At 41.6% G+C, this 18,255-nt stretch overlaps 2 long non-coding RNA genes across 2 annotated transcripts in view; both read right to left on the reverse strand.

The window, feature by feature from the left end:
• Nucleotides 1-18,255, reverse strand: part of LOC129387586 (uncharacterized) — a 71,816-nt gene that overhangs the window by 41,931 nt on the left and 11,630 nt on the right. The window lies entirely within an intron of this gene.
• On the reverse strand, nt 11,821-16,646 carry LOC129387587 (uncharacterized). The gene is made up of 3 exons (XR_008614728.2): nt 16,476-16,646; nt 14,916-14,951; nt 11,821-12,021 (listed from the first exon to the last, which is right to left on the reverse strand). It is a non-coding gene; the product is annotated as an uncharacterized lncRNA (long non-coding RNA).

Below are 18,255 nucleotides of genomic sequence, written 5' to 3' on the forward strand. Positions count from 1 at the left end.
TTATTAAGACGGATGGTGCCCTGTGACGTTATACAATATCATGTACAAAGAACATGCCGACTTTCGTAGAGGTTCCACGAGGTACAGCTTTTGTTTCTGCGTTCCGCGTTAGGTAGTCGGTCGCGACGACTATCAATTTGTTGTCTGTCGACGGCGTAGGACATGAACCGAGAAGATTCATTGCAACCTGCTGAAACGGTGGTGGAGGAGGGTCCAGGGATTGCAGAACACCAGCAGGTTTCAAACGTGGAACCTTCCGCCACTGACAATCAGGGCAGCTTCTCACGCAGCGCTGAAGGAACGAGAACAGCTGTGGCCAGTAATTATTCTAGCGTTTGCGCGCTAACGTCCTGGCAAACCCTTTTTTTTCTGGCACACGGGTCGTCATGACACGTTTACCACTCTTTTTCACGTAGTGAAACTGGGACGACTAGAAGAAGCATTTAATGGATGGCTTCGAAGTTCTCTTTAAAGAGAACACTGTTGCGGAGGTAGTAAGAAGTCAGCCCTCGTAATATCGGTCATGGGACGACAACGTCGGCTCGCGGGAAGTATACGGTGAGGGAAAGCAAGGTGCTGTCAGCACGTTGGAGGTCAGCCATCTGGACAGTGTCTACTACACCAAGAAACGGGAAGCCTCCCTCTAAGTCCCTTGGCTTCGGTGGAATACGTACACCTGTGAGGCAGTCGGCGTCGCGGCGCTTCTTTCCGGATCGATAAACCACTGTGACGTCGTACTCCTGAATATGGAGGCTCGCGTATGCTCGCGTAAGAGTGCGGCTCGCGTATGCTACTACTCGTTCGGCACCGTCTTGCCAGTGGATGAGTACGGGCAGCGAGCCTCAGGTTGCTGGCATCTGTGTGGATTTCTGTGTCAGCCTTGTCGTCGAAATGCCCGAGTACGGGGGCTGTTTCCGATCGCTTGTGCAATTTTGAAAAAGGTGCTTGTTGCTCGTCCATCCACTCGAAGGGTAAATCTTGGCGCGTTAATCTAGTTAGTGGTTCAGGTATTCTTGAAAATAATTTTACAGAACGACGGTAGTAAGCGCAGAGACCACAGAAGCCTTGAACTGTCTTCTTGTCAGTTCGGCAGCTAGCTTCTCAGGGTCTTGTCAAACACAGCGAAAGCTGACTACGTGTCCGAGAAACTTGAGCTATAGTGATATTTATGAGACTTTATAGTCAGATTTGCTTTGCTGATGCGATCAGTACGTGCTTGAGTCGTTTAGGATTTTCATCAGATGCTCTGGAAAACACAACAACGTCGTCTAAGAAGACTAAACACGTCTGCCATTTCAGTCCAGCAACATGCGCAGCAGAAGGCAGTGGGTTCAGGTTCATCATCCGCATAGGCTCGGGCAAAAGACCGCTCTCAGGTTAAAGCCCTTGTATACGGCGGCTGGTACGTACGTGTGCAGGGGTAATCTCTCCCGGACTACTCACAGCAGAGGTGTCAGGATTACGCTTTGTTTCCGGTAGTGCTAGCATGTACCCCTCACCGCCACCAAGATAATGGCACGAAGATAACTAAGACGGGCCCAAAGAAAACGAACAGCCTTCTTTAATGATGGCCGATACCCACAGTCCTGGCGCACAACTACGCCCTACGTCATCTTCTCTCTGCAAGGTCGGGTCTTGTAGTGCGTAGCTCAGTTCGCGTAAATATCTGTATATATATATATATATATATATATATATATATATATATATATATATATATATATATATATATATATATATGTATATATATGACAGGTCATTATCTCAAGAAAGGTCACTTGTAAGTGACACTACTCCTCATTTCCTCTTTTCGTACATCACATGCACGTAAACGAACCCGCCCAACTCTCGACATCACTTCAACTCACTTACTTCGTTATTCGTTTCTTTACCTTCCAATTACCTCCTTCGGGAGATTGCTTCCGTGTTTTATAGATTTAAAGAAAGATGCGCCTCAATATATCAGTTTTCTTCAAAAATAATTTTACGTGGTAATTTAAAAATCAATCTTTGACGTAATGTTTTGAGACCGAGAAATTGATGGCGCCCTTCCCAAGTGAAAAAATATAAAATATACATGGTGGGTCTATAGACTACATTTATAGGTTGACGCCTTACAGCCGATTTTCACAACACAAACTTTGTTTTAGATAATGAGACTGCCTGCTTTATATACAATCGAGCCTTCGCGGACACCGCATCAGCTCAATCTCCAAATTTTAGAAGAGTCCAGACGTAGCGTATGCTTCTTTCATATGTGAGGTCACCAAGCAAGAACCTTTGATGTTTATGGGTTCGGGGCAAACCGAAGATTGACGGAGTCACACAGCAGCAGACTTTTCTTATTGTGGTTCCAAACAATTTCTTCGCACACTATTCGCTTACTGTTGTGGAGATGACCACCTGTCAAGACTTACTGGGTTTCAACAACCACAACAATGACTTTGGGTAGCTTCTACAGGTGTGAGCCGTCCTGCTGGCTTTTCTCTCGATCACCATGACCTTAAAGAAACTGAATATATTCCATGCAACTTGCCTATCTGAAACTAATTTTGGCCGTCAAAGTGCAGCGGAAAACTTCCCTACGATGTAAGACGCGTGCAAGGCATGCGATGGTAAAGCTTAGGCAATGTTAAAAAATTTACGTTTACTGTCTACTGGAAAAGCGGTTTCAATTTTTTTTCACAATTCACGCCAACTGATATAGAAATCATTTGAACTAGTAAAAAGCATGTTCAGGAACATTCCATATGAATTCTCTTTTTTTATTCTTCCGCTATTTTTACTTCTTGCGCGCAATTTTTCTTTGCCTAATCTATCTCAATCACCACTTAATATTTTACGCGCTTGGCTAAAGATGAGCCAAAAGCAAATAACTGGTTAGTATCCTTTGGAGGTAGTTTGATTATTCACATTTCAGTATAGTAATCTCTAATCTTAAGGATAAATAAAGTCGAGAAAAATTTTTCGAAGCAAGCTAAAATCTTGGAGCACCACTCCCTTACAAAAAAAATTGTTGAAAGGTTATTGACGTATCATTGTTCAACGTCAACAAATGACCTTGAAAGATCATTGGGGAATTGTTGAAACATCATTGAGGAAATTGTTGACAAGTGTTGATAATTGGCCTGCGACATTCACTCGAAACATCATTGTGGCCTCTCAATTTGAAAGATCATTGGCATATCGTTGAAACTATGGTGTACTTCAATGCTGAAAGCCCATTGAAGCATTGTTGAAGATGTGTTGTTTGTCAATGTTGAAACCCAATTGACGTATTGTTGAAATGTGTTGTTTGTCAATGTTGAAAGCCCATTGAAGCATTGTTGAAGCTCAAAATTGAAAGCCCATTGAGGTATTGTTGAAATGTGTTGTTTGTCAATGTTGAAAGCCCATTGAAGCATTGTTGAAGATGTGTTCAGTCTCAAAATTGAAAGCCCATTGACGTATTGTTGAAATGTGTTGTTCATCAATATTGAAAGCCCATGGAAGAATTGTTGCAGATCTGTTGAACATCAACACAAATTATGTTGAAATCCCTTTATGCCCCACTGGGTATTTAGAAGTTTTAACCTGCACTTACCTTAAAATACTGCTGAGCTATGTTGCATATAATTACCTTTGATGTCACGTTGGTATGTTTGCTGTGAGAGGATAGGGATAAAATTTAAATACAGCCGTTTTGTATCGCAGGCTTCTGTCACCCTGGGCTTAAAACATGCTCCTAGATTGCCTGTAATAAAACATATTGCAAAACTGCTACCAGTACTGTTATGCCACTTTTTTCAATTGTCAGAGTGAATAGTCCTCCACAAAATCAAGAGTGCTGAACTGATGCAGACAAAAACCATTTTTCTAGGTGAACTGTTTATTTGTAACCAAACATCTGTGTAAATGTACAACCATTTGTAGTTTGAGAACATCAGAAACTTCTTAAAAACTATTGCACAGTACAAACTTCCTGCAGCTTGACACCATAACAAAATTGAATACTGAAGGTGTAGTCTGTGTGGCCCTCAAGTAAAACACATTTCCCAAAAGAAATAAATTTCAAAAAATTAATACCTAAATAAATAAATGTAGAAGCAGACTGACATGACTGTCAATAAGAACACTCAAAGAAGGTACTTGCTTTCTCTGTTAGGGAGCCAGGGGTACTATTACCATGGTACGATTTGCTTGAGCCCACAGCACTCAAATGAGACCTGATATGCAGGGTGGTTATCTTTAAGTTTCATGGAATTTATTAAACACGGACTGTTGCAGCTAACATAATTCTAGACATAGAGTGCCAAACATTACTTGCATGAGAAATCAAGACACCATAGTCAGCTGATTAAGAAAAACTCAGTTCCTAATAGTTTTTACGAATTGTAGATGGTAATTTTACAAGGTGTATGCACTAAGAACGAGCTTCCAGAATGACACCAGTAACGAGACACATGCCATCAAACTGGCTGTAGAAATGCACTGCTGTAGCACCTTTTTGTTAACAAAACGCACTGTTATGCATTGAAGCACGGAAGTAACCGGAATGCCCATGTATTTCTCTCACATTTATGAAAAAATCTCGCAACTGGTGTCATCCTGGAAATTAATTTCAAGTGAATATGTCTTTCAACCTCACTGGCCACAATTTGCAAACTGAAATATGTGCCGTGATGTTTAAGTGAATTAATAAATTTATGAGAATCAGTTTAATATTTCCATTTCTTGTGCTAGTAATGTCCACCTCTGAATAATCCAGCTCAAGAACAAAAATTATGCTACCTGGCACAGACAACTTTAAAAACTGAAAAAGGACCACTGTACAATCCTTATTTGCTGGTTGAATGGTGTGTGCCAATTTCAGTAAACCTTACATACTTCTGAAATATGGCAATCACAATAAGTGATGCTTATGGGAGCAGTTTATTATGCTGCATTGCTGTTGCATGATACAGTTGCGTTTTCTGCCATGATAACGTTCCTGCGCAGGTCATTCCATATCAAGCGACTTATTCATATTAACTACTTCAGATTTTTATATGAAAAAAAAACTATTAGTGATGTGCTGGAATAAAACAAAGTTACTCCTTTTGTGAGTTCAATTTCATTCACTGACACAAAAAAATAACGAAAGAATTCAGAAAAAGATATGGTTTCATGCAAACATGAAAGGCACATCATTGCCATTACCGGAGATTTTTTGTTGCATTTTAAATTTAAGCCGACTTATACCTATTAATTTTTACTCATGTATTTTAGATAACAATAAACCATGTTTACAAAGCTATGTAAAATGCAGTTTTTACTGAACTCTGACAATGGCACAGATGCACTTGCAGGTGTGCGATTCCATGCCGAATCGTCCAGTGTTTTTTTGACACCACACATATAGCTGAAACATTGCCATGTGTTTACTAGAGTTCAAAACTCGTTACCCACTTTTATTAATTTTTGCCAGATATTTTGTAGCATTTTGGTGACAGTTTAGTTTTCCTGCTCAGCTGAGCTAGAGGACATCAATCAACATTCTTTTTCAAATGCACATTTATTGATCGAGGCCTTCAAATGGTGTGCGTGGAAATACGGTGAAGTGATGCAACTGCCAAAATAGCCAATTTTTCAAATATTTGAATACTTCAATTGCTTTTGGCACCGGCAAAAATATGTCAAATTGCAATCCGTTAGATTTTTTTTCGTAACGAAAAATTCACAGGACAGAACTTAAGTACAGAATGGTAGCCCAGGTGACATAGTATAGCAAAAAATATGTGCAGCTTTGAAGGTTCAGCTGATCGCCTGTAAAAACAAACAAATTCTAATCTTTTGCAAGAAGCTTTATGTTGAAGGAAAAAACAGCTTTCGTAGTTGGCCAAAAAATATGTGATACATTATTGGATAGCTCTACATGTCTGCTATGCATGTGTGAAGTTAAAGAAGGCATTATTTTTAAATGCGAGAAATTCTTTTTTGAAATTTTGTCAACACCGACTTTTCTCGGATGTGCGCACAGCTTGCCGGCTGGGAATGCGCACGACAAAGCTGGCTTTGTCTCCACACAGATGACAGAGAAGCGGTGTTAGGGTCTGCATTTTATTGCCAAGGGCCACATGCTCTAACGCAACGAGGCTTGTGTTTGGTGTGGGTCAGGTAAACCATACAGCCATTGCACATAAACTATCAATACGAGGTCTGTTAGAAAAGTATCTGACCTTTGGCTGAAGAAAAAAAAAAACTGGCATAACTGGAGCGCTGGAAACCTAATCACCCTCAAAGTAGTCTCCTTGGTACTCCAGTCACTTCTCCCAGCAGTGCTGCCATTGTTAGAAGCATTCCGAGAAGGCCTCTTTCCGAACGGAGTTTAGCTCAGCTGTCGTTGCAGCCATAATGTCTTCTCTTGTCTGAAATCGTGCTTCTTTCAATGGCCTCTTGATTTTGGGAAACAGCCAGAAGTCGCAGGCGGACACATCAGGAGAGTAAGGAGCCTGTCGAACTACAGGAGTCTGGTTATTCGCCAAAAAAGTCTGAATCAAGTGCGAGAAAAGCATTGTCGTCATGGATGCGCCAATTTCCTGTTGACAACTTCGGTATCTTGCGCCACACAGCATCACATAGGCCATGGAGGACATCCCTGTAGTAGTCTTTAGTGATTGTTTGACCCTGTGGTGCGTACCCGTGGTGTACCACACTGCGGGAGTCAAAGAAAGCAGTCAGCAACACTTTAACGTTGATGCGCACTATGCGGTCTTTGGTTGGTGACATGGAATGCTTCCACTGTAATGACTGGGATTTGGTTTCCGGGTCGTAATCATACCCCCAAGACTTGTCACCAGTGCTTATGGTGTTCATGAAGTTGGGGTCACTGTTTGTGGAATCCAGCATGTCTGTGAGACTTCAACACGAAGTTGCTTTAGCTCCACCATGAGCAGCTTGGGAATGAATTTCGGTGCAACTCTCTTCATGGTCAAATCTTCAGCGATAATGGAATGTGGATAAAATTTGCTGATGCCCACCTCTTCCACAATTTCTTGGATAGTCACACGACAGTCCCGCATCACCACGGGGTTCACTTCGGCAATGACCTGGTCATTTCAGCATGTTGATGGCCGACTGGATCGTGGCTCGCTCTCCACCGATGCGTGGCCGTCCTTAAACTGGTTGTACCACTCCTTAATCTGTGTGCTGCTCATAGCATAGTCACCAAAAGCAGTATGAATCTTCGGAATGGTTTCCACTTGGCTGTCGCCCAGTTTCTGGCAAAATTTGATGCAGTAGCACTGCTCCAGTCACTCCGCCATTTTCCTTGCAATAAAAAACCGACGAGAGCACTGTGTACTACCTCATTCAAATGCTGCGTCCCAGCAAGTCACGATATTGGCAGGCAGGAAAAAATTCGTGCATGCGCACAAAGGTTCAAGCGCGGCTGATGAAAACGCACTTGTTACATATTCATCAGGTGTTCGCAAAAAAAGGTCAAATACTTTTCTAACAGACCTCGTACGTATTAAATACGTGAGGGAATGCTGCAGTGCTAAAAGATATGGTTCGTGCAGTTTACAAGAAGAAATATCAGCTATTATGTAGACAGTAAATCCAGAAAGAGCGCTGATATTGTTTATACAAAGCATTTTAAAGGGCATGTCGCAGTGCAATGCAACATAGAGGGAGCAGGACACTGTGCCCTGCTCCCTGAAGCCCAATGACGATGAAAGTAGAAAACACCTTCATAATTAGGACTGAAAACCTACATGAGTACGAACAAATTCTTGTGGTGTTTGCTACCACTGTTTCAGAGCCAGAGCATGCTCATCTATAAAAGTCATATGTGCCATGTTTAGCCTGATGTGGTCAGACACCATTGGCAACCACTTGCGTTCATGTTAAAAAAATACGAATTGAGAATGCAGCTGCAGCGCTAGACGTCACCTGCCTTCGCAATGATAAAAAAGGCAGTCAGTTTGTTGAATAGTTCTTGTGGCTAATTATATTAACAATATTTCCTTACTAGATGACATGGCTTCATATATTTATGCTGTATGTGTGATCCACAAATGAACATTATAAAAAATAATTTATCGCACTTAAAGAATAATACCTTTTTGTTACTTGTCACATGTATAGCAGACATGTAGGGCTGTGTAACGATGGGCGACATATACTTTTGTGCCAACCACCAAAGCAAATTTTTTTACCTTCAACACGAAGCTTTTTGCAAAAAATTTGAACTTTACAGTTTTTTAGCTGATCAACTGAACCTCCAAGGCTTGAAATATTTTGCAGCTATCCCAAGTCAACCAGTCTGATTTTATATTTATTTTGTGCCTTCTGTATTTCCCTACGTTAGCAGAAAATTCAAACTTTGCAACTTTTGGCACTCACACCACTTCAGTCTCTTGACATGAACACGATCTGAATATTTGGATCATACAATTTCCCTTTCAGAAGAAACGTTTATCAGTGCCTTCTAGCTTAGCTGGGCAAGAACAATAAATTCTTGCCAAAGTTAAAAAAATATTTTGTGAAGGAAAATAAATGGGGAGCAAGAGTTTGGAGCTTCAACTACATCTGTGATGGTCAAAAAAACGTTGGTTGGTTGCCCTGGAATGACTCAAGTGTATGTACGAAAGCAAATTTTCTCATTGTACCTACACAAAATCAAGCAAACTTGAAATGGTTTGCCATAATGGAACAGTTCTTGACAAAATTGGGTGGTTTGGCATGAAATGGCTTAAGATACTTAAAAAATATATTAATAAGGAAACACTTTCCTTACTAGAACCATATCAAAAACTAACATAAAAATGTAGTGAACTATAACAAAGCAAGCACTTGTATTCTGGATTGAGCAATCCAATGTGGACTTCTCAGGAGACTAGCATAATTAACATAAATAAAATTAACATAAAAATGTGAAGGCATAGAAAGGCACAACATTTGTAAGCTCATTTGAGAAATCCAAATTGGGCCCTTCAGGAGACTAACACAGAACATAAAAATGTCGAGAGTTACAAAAGCACAACACTTGTGTTTTGGTTTAAGGTGTCCAACTTGGGCTCTTGAGAGGTTATTGGTCCCATGCGAGAAGCGAGGCCACAGTTCTTTACATAGGACATGTTGGTACCAGGCAATTTGCGACACGTGAAGCCTGCAAAAACAAGAAGCCAGAACAAGTTTTAAAAAGCAACTTCCACATGCAAAAGAATGGCATGCAATCTGCCCTCGTTTTATAACGAAATTGATTTATGTATTTGTGTTGCTTTAGTCCAACTTTCCACGGGTACAGCTTTACAGCATGACCATTTAAATTTATTCAGTGCGGCACAGGACTCCACTAAGTGGCAAATGCAGGAAAGGGCAAAGAGGAACAAAACACTGTAGCAAAATAACTTTATGAATATCCTCAATGTCAAAGATGTGAGCTTTGCTTGCTGAGAAACGAAATGGTGAAACAAATTCATGTCGTTCATAAATAAACCTGAAATGACAACTAAAATTATTTCTTGTAACTTTCATAATTAAAATTTGCTGCACTTCACTGTGCTTTTCCATGCTCCAAATACAATACTGTCATGTCACTACAACTTAGTGTAGCTTCATTTGATGTTAGGTTTCCTGAGTTCACATGCAATCGGAATGTACTTCTCGCCTTACAATGACTTAAGACTTTCTACATTAAAGAAGACACTGCTTACAGTGAAGTATGTTTTCTGCCTCGACGACTGAATTACTGTTATAATGAGGATTCCGTGTAGTGCACCAAGCTGCTTAGCATGACACATGCAGAATGTGACAGAGACGAAGAAATGCAGTCTTTTAAGAGCCATATGCGATAGGACTGACTTCTTTAACCGTTTTAGGGTTCACTGCCGTACATCTGTGGCTGTGATGGAACGTTCTGAAAAAAATTTGCCTTTTCAGAACAAAGTGTTGCCTAGCATCCCACTGGAGGTGCTGCAACCTTCTGAGACTTCTAGAAAATATTCTTATAGTGCTGTCGCTCCTTGGGTTTCTCCAAAACTGATTCTTCACCTAGCTCCTTGGTGTCTGTCATTGCAGTAATTTGGGAGTGTTGCCACAAGTTTTTTGTAAGTTTCATTACACAAAAAAATTATGCTGCTTTATCCTGCATAAAAAAATAAAACATATAAAACTGCAAATACTGAAATGGTATTGCCACTTTATTGTTATTTAAAAATATTATTTACCAGTTTATTTTCTCGGAATGTCACTCTGAAGAACCTAAATCTGCAATAAAAATATTAAGGGTGCGCGAAAAGTGATTTTTGAGGCTGAACCGAATAATGCTAGAAGCAAATCAAATAATGGATAGTTTCTGAATAATGAACAGCTGATATCACAATTAATGTAAGATGAGGCTCACATCCTAGTATTATTAAAGTTAGCAAGTTTCTGTCATTGTTATGTTATGAACAGCTGTTTATTAAAAGCACAAATGGAGCAGGAGAAAGTTTCTTCACATGCACAGGACTCTTCAGTAAGCATAAATGATTGCTGTACAGCCTCTAAAGTACAGCTACTGAAGTAACGTAGCCTGGTCTGCTATTACAAGTTGTTACGTTTTATGTCTACACTATGTTATTGGAGGTGAAAATTTACCGTACTTTGGCTCAAATTTCATGTTTTATTGGTGTTTCGAAATATTAGAATACTCGCATTTACAAATAGTGACCATTCAAAGACTAAATTGAATAGGACACTATTCAATTCAAAAGTTTTGAGCATTTGCACACCACAAAAAATATATAACTCCTAAATTAGCGAGGCATATTTCTCCCCAAAATGTGATCCTCAACGGGCTAAACAAGAGCGACAGAAAAGCCCATTCATCTTTTTTATTACTTTAAGCCCCTAATCTACTTGGCAATGGTTCATAATAACCCTGTTAACAGGTAGGTGAAGTAAGGAAGCAGGAATCAATTCTAACAATTTCAGAATGGGAGTAGTGGACATGTCCGATGGTCTGTAAGAAGCTTTATACATTAGGCCCCAAGAGCCTATTCTCAATTTATTGAAGTATATGGGGAAAAGCCACATAAATATTTTTTTCATATCTTAGAATACAAAGTGATAAAGTGTGCGTTAATAAATACGAGCCATAGGTTAAGTGCTTAGAATGAGTAAGCGCCCACTAAACGTAGTACTGTTGACAGAAATGCTTGCAACTCTGTCCCTGTTGTTTCTTTGATTGAAACAACCAAAAGAAAATTGCCACACCACTCAGGTTCCCTCTGCTAAAAGGCTGCTGTCTGGCATCACATGGAACTCCTTCAATATAGGAGCAACCTTAATTCGATGTGGTCTGTTAAAATTGGTGAAACTACTGTTTCACATCTCAGAACCTGGAGAGCTGTTTTGACTTCTGCAATTTGGTGAACATGCTCCTGCTCGAGCTGACCAGTAACCACACTTGAGCATACCTTCTCCGCAATTCGCGTATTAGAATAACATTTTCAGGCTAACTAAACATGTCCTCCATGCCAATAGATTTGGAGCGTGCTTCACAGACAACTATTCCTTGCAATGACAGCCAAGCAACACTGCTAATGCGCAAATGCAGCTCATTTTATGTGGTGTAGCCACTAAAAACTTTCAGCAGTGAAGGCAGCTTTTAAATTTTAGAAGCATTTGAGTATGGCGGCATTACGCACTTAAGATCATACGAACAGTCATTCCAAATAGTAGGCTATTGTCGCACACAACTGCACGCACGGGCTACTTGAAAGTCGTTTGTTATGCCAATGGCAAGTTCATAATTTTAGAAAAAAAATGTGAACGTAAAAATGCAACCAGAAAGGATATATGGTACTTGCCTATAACAGCACTGACCCTGGTGGGGTCAAGAGCCTTTTTTGCCCCTTGGTGTTATTTCCAAAGCGCAAATGGCCCATGAGCTCCTCCTCTGTGAACACATGGTGAAGCAAGGCCCTTGCAAACTTTCCTGGTCCACCATGGCAGGCCATGGTAAACTGTGCCAGGATAACCTTCTCAATGTGCACTCCTTCAACCTATGTGAACCTGCATGTTTAAGTAAATGTTAGCAATACAGTTTTAAGCCTTTCAAGCACATTCACACAACAGCCCTACTGCAAAAAAATTACAAAAGTACCTGTTGCAAATCTAGATTGCTAAACTTGACTTCTTACAAGCTTCTTATGCTGTCTGGACGCCACATGTTTCAAAAAAACAATCGAGCACAAACAAGAATAATAAACCAAGGTATCCAAACATCTAGTACTTGAAAAAGGGGAGTACCAGCGAAACACAAATGACACGCACACAAGGACACCGCATTAGACACGGACGGACGTTGGGATGGACCAGCGTCCGTCCCTGTCTAACGCCTTTTACGTGTGTGCGCGTCCTTTGTTTTGCTGGTACCCCCCCTTTACAAGTTCATCATGCACCAACTCGCCCAAGAGCTTGCGCTAATGCACATCTAGTACTATTTATTGTGATTAACATTCTTAGGATACTTCATATTTTCAGGTGTTTGTCTCGATTGTCCCATCCATTTGTGTCAATAGGTAGCCCATGGTCTAATGGGGAGATTGGGCTTCTATGTTGAGGCAAGAGTTCAAAATCAACCGTCGGAACAGCTTGGATGACTGGGTATGCGACCCTGGGCATATGCCACTTTTCAATGAATCTCCTTCACGCTATCTTGGGCAACTGCTGCTGCTTGTGTTGGCAAGCAGCATTAGGAACTCAAAGAGGGACATGATTGTCGATCATTACTAAGATTACCACTACACGTCACGTTAGCTTGCTGTGCTGCAGAAGTAATATGCGAGATTCCACTCCACTGTATGAAATGTACATAAGCTACAAGGACAGTATGTGCCAACCACCACCTCAATTAAATTAATCGACTCGCAAAGCACAGGCTGCACCAGATCACGGAGTGAACTCAGAAGTTTGTGGACAGTCAGTTGATGTCCATGTCAGGGACCTCTAGGGAAACTCAGTCATTTCCTCGATGTGCATCATCGTGCCGTCATACATTGTATTACAATTCTGTCTGTCTCGTTGTACCACCGTTCTAATAGTGATCACGTATCACCACAATTCAAAATATAAATAGACACTTATATCTACTGTTTATTTAATCTTTAAAAAATTAATTAAATTATGGGGTTTTACGTGCCAAAACCACTTTCTGATTATGAGACACGCCGTAGTGGAGGACTCCGGAAATTTCGACCACCTGGGGTTCTTTAACGTGCACCTAAATATAAGTACACGGGTGTTTTCGCATTTCGCCCCCATCGAAATGCGGCCGCCGTGGCCGGGATTCGATCCCGCGACCTTGTGCTCAGCAGCCTAACACCATAGCCACTGAGCAACCACGGCGGGTTATTTAATCTTTATGGAGAATACTTTGAGCATGAGTTTTTGCAAAGATCATGAATTCTACAGCTTAAAAGAGCACTAAAGCAAAATTAAATTAATTAAATTCTGGCGTTTTAAGTGCCAAAACGACAGTCTGATGTTTAGGCACGCCTTAGTGGGGAACTCTCGACTAATTTTTACCAAATCAGGCTGCAAGGTACCTGGGCAGTTTTGTATTTCACCTCCATCAAAATGCGGCTGTTTGATCCTGTGACCTCGTGCTTAGCGGAGCTGTGCCAACACCCCTAAGCAACTACGGCATGAAAGCACTAAAGAGAAAAAAAAAATTATTTTAGATGTATCTGTACATGACCTTCCTACAATTCAAGAGATTCACTCATACCGTGACAAGAGGCTGAGTAAACTGTAAAAGCAGCAAGAGGAAAGATTGGTGGCAGTGCTGCCTTGAAGTTACCACACCCGCTTGCTGTGACGTCATGGATTTTGATGATGTCTGTTGAGGTGTAGCAATTTTTTTTACAAATAAAGATGTTCTTCATCGTATTCCAAAAACCCAAAATAAGAAGTGTCAGGAACTTTTACAGAACCAATACAGCCCAAGTTTGAAAAAATACTTGGAATCCATGATGTGACAATGAGGTGTCAGCACAAAGATTTTGGGACGATACTCAGAAAATTGAACTTTGAGCTTTATTTTCTCTAATAATCAAACTACCAAGAAAGTTACAGAAGTAGTTATTTAACACGATGCTTTATTTTAAATTCATTTAAGGTGTCATTAGCGTCCCCTTAATACAAAACAAGGAATGCACTTGGCTGCGTAATAGGTTAACATGCATCACTGGTTCTCATTAAGGTAGGATTATCAGTATAGCAAAGGGCATGCACTGGCTGCTCCAGTGGGGAGCCCTTCCACTTCCCCTCAACCTCCCAATTTCCAATTTCTTTATGAGCAGTATCCTAACGAGACATAATGCCAAGGAGATTAAAAATGCCATGCTGGCTACAGCATGTGGTGACTGGCACTTCACACCGTCCAGCTCGGCATCAATCTTTTTGGAATTTAGCCCTTGAAATGCAGAAAGCCCCGATCACTGCTCGTTCTTCAGCCAAGTTTCTCAAAGGGTGCTGCTGTTCTGGTTTGATACCTCTAGCTGTGCACTGCTGTATGACATAGGTCATAATACCTTTGTTCTGGTAAAACTAGAAAGATGTGCACTCATGCAGACCACTAATGTCCACACCAAGTTTCTGAACGCCCCTCTCATATCAGGCATATACACTGAAAAAGGCACATTCCGCGTTTAATATGTTCACAAGTGACAATGAAATTCACTGCCAGTCCCGGTGCAGTTGCAAAGTCTTTAAGCTGAGTGCTTAAAGGCACCATGTCTCCTAATGAAGGCACTCTGCACCAATTGATCACTGGAGCAAATGCGTTGCAGTTGCATCAGCAATGTTGTTGTTTTTTTTCTGCTTCCTGCAATACATTTTCACGGTATCACTGTATTTGATCATCGTGATGCTACAGAATGGATGGCCAAAGAATTCACTTTTACCGTTCCAGCTGGGGCCTCTCCCAGGTCATTTTGAATCTGAAAAAAGATGTCACTATTAAAACGTGAAGCCACGATGCAGCAAAAGCGACAATCAAAAGAGCTACATGGACCATTAGGCTGACATAAATGGACGGATACAAATGACTAGTCATTGAATACACTAAAGTGTGGCCGCTCTTGCCAATGGCAGTATGAGCTTGTCAAAAAATTTATTTCACATTCCTCTAGTTACTTTAAACATTATTTCCACGCATCTACTTAACTGTTATGGCCACATATTAAAGGCCGCTCCTTCATATGAAACCAGTGTTACATTCTTTTACTCCTCGTCTACCTGATGCTACTGAAGTTTTGCTTACTCTCAAAGAAAGAATTTCACAGAACTGCTCTTTCGACAAAGCATTATTCCAAGCTTGTGGCAAAGCGTCGTGATTTAGTTCACAACGATGCGCTCCCCTTTCCATCTGTTCACTCTATAGTGCTCTGATTCAAAGCAAAAATAGCTTTTCGACATAACTAGCTACTTCTATGGTCACAAGAAACAATGCTAATTATTGATGTTTATGTTGCCGATAACGTATACAAGACGCCTCGAAACACAGTGGGACGACAACGCAGATATACCAGGCATCTCGTTCCTTTACTGATTTTAAAACTATTGTTAAATCAGTTACTGAAGTGCGAAAAGCTGCAATTTCACGAAATTACATTATTTTGAATGTTGTAGGACCTCGAGTGCCATGAAATCTGCCTTTCCGTGAATGCAAAGAGCGCCTATGCGAAGCCGTTTGGGCGAAGCACTCGATGGCGACGAGCGGAGAAGATGTAAAAATAAAGTTGAATGCGCGCGACCTGGGGGAAAACAAAACGCACGCGGTTGGCAAGGCGTATAACTCGATGATTTCGCAGCACTCTGTAGCATCACCCCTATTGTATCTCACGTATCGCATGTACACCCTTGAAATTCTTTATTATTATTGCGCGACAGCCTCCTCTGTGATTTCAGATCGCGCGAACATCGGCCGCACGGCGTGTCAGATAGTGGCCTTGAAGCACCGCGGAGTCACTCGATCCTGAAGGGAACAGCGCAACAGAATACACTTTCGCCAATCCCACCGCACCCCCCCCCCCCCCTCCTTTTGCTGAAAGCTCGCTCACACGCCTTGTACTAGCGTGGCGCAAACGAAATATCTTCGATTACAGTACAGATCGGATGGTTTCACGTCGCATTGTTTTGCGCTCATTAATAAGGCTAACTCAATCGGTGCTCGAACACCGTATCAGAAATCATGGCGTACAACATGCCCTGTTTTAGGTGGCACCACATAGCTGCCTTACGTTACCACAAGCGCAGTGTAAAGTTAAACCAGGACAAAACTCCACGTTATCTACCACAAATCTAGTGCTGTACAACCCATTCTCGCAACGGAAGGATAGTACTAGGAATGAAAACTAGAAAAGAGGCGCGCGGAAGACACGCACAAGCGCTGAAATCATTTCCCCGCTTCCGTTCACCGCGTCGCAATGGACGAACAAGGGGAATTCGAAACACTCACTCACCCTTGATGTCGCTGAGTCGGAGGCGATCATGGCGTTCTTCGAGGCAACAAGTCCATAAAAAGCGAGCAACACGCAGGAATATTCCAAAGATGTCACAGCGAAGCACACAAAGAACACAGAAAACGCAGGAAACTCTCAAGCATACGGCGTGCACGAACTCGCCGGAATGCGTCAAGCATCAACAGCGCAAACGCGCAATCATACATGTACACTCATACAAATACACGCTTATATTATCATAAATTGTACCATTGGATAACAAATTATGTAATTTCATGTTATTACTGAACAATTGTTGCGATTTGCAAGTGTATAAAAGTTTTTTGCTTCGCTTCTTTGATGAACTACTTTCTTTAGCGCAGTAACGCAGTGCACCGGCCGGAGCTAATGGCATGCGCGGGAAAAGGCGCCAAATTCAAACGTCACAAACGCCGCGCTAATTTGTGCGCGCACAGTTTTCGTCGTTTGGATTTAAAAAAGAAAAGTAATGCGTGCCGCAACCATGCAAACTGAACTATTGACCAGAAAAGTACAGGAACGTCGCTGTTTGTGCTTCTTATTTCGACGTCATGGCAAACTGCGGGCGGTCTGTCGTCCCATTCTTTAAACATTTGTGCGTGTGCTCTGCGCTGTGCGATTTGTCACCGAGAACGTATAGCAGCGCAGATTGTGCTTGGTGGCCGAGCAGATTCCGAACACATTCGCCAGCACCCCGTCTAGGTCACAGAAAAGAATTTGGCCTCCATGTGAAATATGAGCACCATGTCGTACATATCGGCCAAGCTTTTCGTTTCGTTCTGTATAGCGCGCTAACGGGTAAGCGAAACGCACTCTGTAAAAACGATGTTCACTCCTTTCTCCGCCGCACCCACCGTGGTGGCATAGTGGCTGAGGTGTTGCTCTACTAACCCGAGTGCTTGGGATCTAATGCCGGCCGCGGCGGCTGCATTTCGATTGGGGTGAAATGCAAAAACGACCGTGTACTGTGCGTTCGGTGCAGGTTAAAGGACCCCAGATGGCAAAAATAAATATGGCGTTTCTTACTACGGTGCGGCTCATAATCAAAGCGTGGTTGTGGCACGTCGAACCCCAGACTTGAATTTTGTTAACGTTCTCCGCCACCTTGACCATATTTAACATGGAGGCATGCAATGCCGTTTCCTAACACACAGCCAGGGCACTGGCCCCTTATAATGGACGCCGATGGAAATGCAGGATGCGTCCAATCATCGGTTGTTTGTCACTGCTTGTAGGGACGTTTGTCTTCTCAAACTGCATATATATATATATATATATATATATATATATATATATATATATATATATATATATATATATATATATATATATGCAGGGTGTTTCTGCTAACTTTAGGCCGAGTGTAAACTCTATGACGACGCGACTAAATGCATGTTGCTCCCTTTGGTATGTAGCGTGTCGCGCTATTTGTGTATTTTTGCTTAATTGACTAATTAGTCAAGCATAATTAACCAACTTCTGAAGCTAGGAAGTTAGGAAAGAAATTCCAATTAGAAAGTTGCAGAGCTGTTGGCAACACGTCCGAATAAACAGTTTCTGTCTTTCTATCTGTTAAGTGTTATTGTTTTTCAGCTTACTGCGGATGCTCGCGAAATAGAAAAAGCACCACGTGACATATGCCCGCCTGCGAGTCGTGATTGCACTGCTCCTAAGCCTTCTGCGCACAAACGAAAACATACCATTTAACCGGTGTGAACACCCGTCTGCTTATCGCCATCATGAACCGCAGCGAGGGAAGCAC

This window comes from Dermacentor andersoni, chromosome 11 (assembly GCF_023375885.2).
Source record: "Dermacentor andersoni chromosome 11, qqDerAnde1_hic_scaffold, whole genome shotgun sequence".
Lineage (NCBI taxonomy): Eukaryota > Metazoa > Arthropoda > Arachnida > Ixodida > Ixodidae > Dermacentor > Dermacentor andersoni.